The 5,302-nt window shown below is 42.4% G+C and overlaps 1 pseudogene; it reads right to left on the bottom strand.

The window, feature by feature from the left end:
* Positions 1 to 3,569: 3,569 nt before the first annotated feature.
* On the bottom strand, positions 3,570 to 4,942 carry LOC102844143 (annotated as a pseudogene).
* Between the last annotated feature and the right edge of the window lie 360 nt (positions 4,943 to 5,302).

Genomic DNA, 5,302 nt, shown 5'->3' with positions numbered 1-5,302 from the left:
GACATTTTACGATTTGGGTAAGATCAGGAAGGGAGAAAAGCATATGAACACCAATGGTACCTTCAATGCCTGCAACTTCCTGGAGGGGACAGAGTAGGAACTTGGTCTGATGGGACTTGGTGTGGCTAGCAACAAGGGAAGTGGAGCGTGGGAGTGGGAGTAACTGAATCTGGGTTGATCAGAGCAGAAGGAGGAGAAAGGAGGACAAAGAAGGAACTCAGTTTGGCAGGAACATGTATGGCTAGCAATAGGAGCAGTAAGGATGGGAGTGGGATTGGCCGAGTTTGGGTTGATGGGAATAGAAACAGGCAGAGCAGAAGGAGGACAAAGAAGAAACTCCATTTGACCAGAGCAAATGGTGGGTTCCAGAGAGGATGCTGGGAAAGGAAGTCTATAGGATCTGAAAAGGCAGAGTCTCCTGGAGGCAAGGGGGATGAGTCCTGTGAAAGAGCAATGGAAGGGGATTATTTGATATTGGGAGACTTAATTGGCAAAGAGGCTTGGGCTAAGAGAACCTGAACAGGTTTGCAGGCCTTGCAGAGAGGGGGACAGGAGTGTAAGCAAAAGAAGGCCTGGACATATGGGATTTCTGACCATCTCTGAGTCCGCTTACAGAAATTGTCAAGATCTCAAAGGATATTGAAATCAAAAGTCCCATTCTCAGTCCATTAAGTCCTTATCTAACTAGGATTGAGGTCATGCCCAGTTACAGTAAAAGATTAGTCTCTTGGGGCAGAGGTCCTCAGCCAGACCCAAGTTTGAAAGATTCAAGAGAAGGCAGCCCAAGGGACTGTTCCTTGAGGTTTTAGATATTTGACTACCCATTGTGCTCAAATCTGTGGGTGAAGCAACTGAGATTTCAGGGTGTCCCCTGGAAACCAGGAGTTTCAAATAGGGAAAGGCTATGCATAGAGTGAGCATCTCTTATGGCAATTGATAGCCCAGGAAGAAGTGCCTGATGCTTCCTGGATGCTTTTGACACAAGCCTGTGGGTTTTGGGTATGCGCAAACCGGAGTCCAGTGCAGACAAACCCGAATCCCAAGAGACTCCAAAATGCCTGGACTGGAAGGCTGGACTGCCTGGAGTTGAGGCTAGAACACTTGGAAATTTTTATGAACAATCGGTCTAGCTTTAGGAGTCTCCAGGAAAAAGAGGGGGAGGGGAATACATAAATCCGAAGAACAAAAGGGGCAGAGATTATCCAGTCAGCAGCCACAGACAGAACAGGAGAGGAGGAGAGAAGTGGGATGTTACACTACTGTTCAAGTGTCTCAACTCTGTGTGGGCTAGTAGGTTCAAGAGAGAGTAAAGGGGTGTGTCACACTCACCCTGAAGGAGAACTAGGATGTAGCACACCTTAACTCATCTCCTGAGTTTCGTTTACCAGATGTTAGGCTGTGGACTTAAGAAAGATATCAGAGAACAAGAAAGAAAGCTTAAAATCAGCTTTATTAGGGGAGCTCCAGGCTAGGTTCCTCATTCTGGAGATGCAGAAGGAGGAAGTCTTGCTTTGGACATATTGGGGATGGTTTTTATAACAGGGTCTTTAGGGAGGAAAGGGACAGCATTCTATTGTGATTATGGTTCATAGATTAGTTCAGCCAGGTGGGTGAGGCTATTCACTCTTTTTACATATGTGCATAGTCTTTGAATTATTCATTCTCCCCCTTGGTCCCTACTCTGAACCTAACAGTTTACAATCACTCTTTTTTTTGTGTGTGTACTACAGTGACTTTTATTTTGCTATGATACTGAAATCTACATCAAAAGTATTTAAAATACAAGCAGGATCACACATGGAGGACAGGTTTCAGCAAAGCTTTCAAATGAAGGCAGTCTAGCAAGAGCTAGACATTGGCTTCCAAAAAATACTGATGAAAACAGAATATTGTCTAATATTAATAGAAGATGAATCCTTTAGCTTGAACCAACTCAACAGCAACTAAGAAGAAATTAATTCAAGTTAAATTCATTTTGTCAAGTCAGAATGAACTCATAACTGACTGCTTAGTGAATTTTGGAGGCTGTAAATCACAAGGGAGGAGATTGTCCCTCTTATCTTTGATAGATCTGAACCATCAGAAAGATGTAGCCTTTGGGTTAACAGCACAACTCCCTATGGAGTAGGCATCCAAGGGTCTAACAAAGTGGGCTAAAATAAGCTGATTTTTGTAGTTTAAAATAATTTGCTTATTTAGAATCAAATTGAAGGGACATAAGAGTGCAAGAGTGTTCATGGACTAAAACAGACTTGACAGATATTTAATACATTTTGGAGGAAATGCAGAATGATTATTATTGTTGTTGTTGTTATGTGCTATCAAGTTAAAACCAATCCCTAGCTGACCTTTCAGAGGCAGTAAATCACAGGAGGAGAGACAGCCTATTCTTGTCCTGCAAAGTCGCTGGTGGATTAAAACCACATATCTCTGAAATTGTAGCCAGCTTCTTACCAGTAGGCTGTCAAAGCTGAGAGATTATATATGGAAGATAAAATAAAAAAAAAAGAGATCATCAAAGATTAACTTACTCTTAGGACATAAGCTACTGAGTGACATTTTCTGAAAAAAAATGGGAGAAGAATATAAAGTGGAAACAAGAATCAAGAGTTGCTATTTGACTGTGTAATATTTGAGGTACCTACTAGATTTTCATGTTGGACATTGTGATGTTGGAGAAGAGTACTAAACATTCCATGGACTTTCAAAGAACAAACAAGTATGTCTTGGAGAAAGTACAGCCAAAGTGCTCTTTGGAGGTAAAGATGATAAAATTTTGCCCCACATACTTCAAACATGTTGCCACGAGGGGCCAGTCCTTAGAAAAGGACATGATATTTGGAAAGGCAGAGGGTCAGTGAAAGAGAGGAAAACTCTCAAGCAAGTGGATACTGCCTCACTGGCAGTATGTCAGGAAGTGGGAGGACGGCACAGACTAAGACAGTGTTGTTCATAGGGTTGCTATGGCTCACACTTTTCTCAATGACATCTAACAACAACATTATCTTTCCAAATGGAGAAAAACGGAAGTAGGAGATGCCATTCTGGAGCAGAGGAGAAGCATTGGGGCTGGAGAAATAAGTGATACATCTATGTGGGGGTACTATTTAAAGCCTTGGAACTGCATGGGATCAACCAGGGAGAGATTATAACCAGAGAAGTGCTTGGGAATCACCAGGGAATTCTATTATTTATAAGCTAAGGCAGCATTGGATTACCCTACACACAAGTTAAGCACAGGTTTACTCGTGCTTGACTGTTGTTGTGTGCTGTTGAAACCACACCACAGCCGACTTTCCAACAAGTTTTCAGAGGCAGTAAATCACACCAGAGGAGATTGCCTCTCACAGAGCAGTTGGTGTATTCAAACCACATACCTTTAGAATTGCATTGCAGCTTCTTACCACGAGGAAATCAAGGTTCTAGGCCCCATGGAACCTGGCCCCTTTCAAAGGCCCTGCAGCCACTCTTGGTTGAGTTTCTAGGAAAAGCTTTTGCCAGACTCATGAGTGCTGATTATGATGGCATAGGAAGGGACTGCCTTAGTAATCCTTGGTGCCCTACTTAGCTTAGAACCTCTGTAGCGGCAGCTTGGTAGAGTCCATGTACATATGCCTCACTCTAATGTCCTCTGTTGCTCTCAGCTGGACTTGGCACTGAGTCTTTATCTCATCAAAAGGCTTTGTCAGGATGGCTGCCACCATCTCTGAGATGCTGCAAGCCATGAAGTTGATGCCCACAGATGTCCTGTCCTTTGGCCTAGACTCACTCAGCTAGCTCTTCATCAGTTTGTAGCTGAAAAAATGCAGAGCTAAGAAGGGCACATCCCAAAAGGCAGTGGGGCCCAGCCCAACCACAGAGTGCACCAGCCTTCCTGGGTCACTGCAGCCTGGACAGACAGAGGGTCTCAACTCTGAGTACAACACATGCTGGACCTGCAGCTTTGTCCACACCAGCTCCAGGGGGAGCTGATCACCATCACTGTGACACTTTGGGCCTGAGTGCTAGCCACCATGGGTGCAGAGAGTTGTTACTAAACACAAGGGGTTCTTTCTGTAGTTAATTGTCAATAAGACAGATGGATTGCAATATCCAAAGCACTTTATTTCAGATCTGGGAAAGCAGTGAGATTCTTCTCCAAACCTGCCTCCCCATCTGGGAGTGATCATTAGTTTTTATATTTGGGGTAGATAGTACTAAGCTACTTAATAATACACTTTTGTTAGTAAATGTACAGAATTTCTACATTAAAAAAAAAACCAGTTTACTAGTAAACAGACAATTTAAGAAATAGTTAACAGATGACTGAGGAAAAATAGTTTTGAAAAAGTAAATGCTAATCTAGAAAAGATGAATTTCCTTTCCTGGTAAATAGACAGGGTAAGATACAATTTACAAATGACTAAGAAGAACAGTTTCAAAGAGGTAAATGCTAAACCAGAAAAGATGCATTTCCTCTTGTGGTAAATAGTTTAAAGTACTTTACATAACTGAATAAAGGGGGGCAAAAGAATTCTAAGGCAAAGTAACTAGTTTTGTGGGATGGAAAAAACTAATCTCAGTTTTAGAATTATACTAATAATATGTTTGGATAATTGTGGATTTATTAATACCACCCCATCAAAGGTTCTGCCACACAGGAAGGTCTTGAGTTGGTCATAGACAGTGAAGCAATAGCAGTGGCTGACACAGTCATCACTAGGGTGGCTGGGAGGCCACTCCACAGGGTCCTGATGCCTTCAAACAATCTTCACAAAGGTGTTCATAGTGCTAGTGAAGTGGCACAGCAGGCAACATTTGGGCACATTTGGGCTTCAGGACACCATGACAGTTCAGGAGGGGATGACAGTTTGGTGTAGGAGATACTTTACAGTCTAGAGGGAGGGGTCAGTTCATTGTCCCGTGGGAAGGTGCTGAGACTGCAAACATACCTTTCCCACATCCAGAGGTGTTATAAGGACAGAAGTCACCCCAGTGCCTAAAGACATCATCTGCTGGAGGAGACTAACGAGCGTGTTTACTAATCTGAAATGAACAATCTGACATTTTTGACCACATTAAAGATTCAAAGATTCTGCTTCAAGGTATGACTTTTCTCTCTCTCTCTCTCTCTCTCTCTCTCTCCCCCGCCCCCCAGCATCTTTCAACAGAATCAAAACCTCTTTTTCTAATAATTGTTTTTATTTTATATTGGTTTGCATACAAATTTATATACATTGTGTATCATTTATATACATTGTGTTTCACCCATTTCTCTTTCACATTGTGCTTCACACTATCATTCCCATATACTGTGTTTTAT

The sequence above is a fragment of the Elephantulus edwardii genome, unplaced genomic scaffold, assembly GCF_000299155.1.
Source record: "Elephantulus edwardii isolate Elephantulus edwardi_28Jun2011 unplaced genomic scaffold, EleEdw1.0 scaffold00017, whole genome shotgun sequence".
Lineage (NCBI taxonomy): Eukaryota > Metazoa > Chordata > Mammalia > Macroscelidea > Macroscelididae > Elephantulus > Elephantulus edwardii.
Note: the sequence above shows the minus strand (reverse complement) of the source record. Positions and strands in the feature narration are given on the sequence as shown.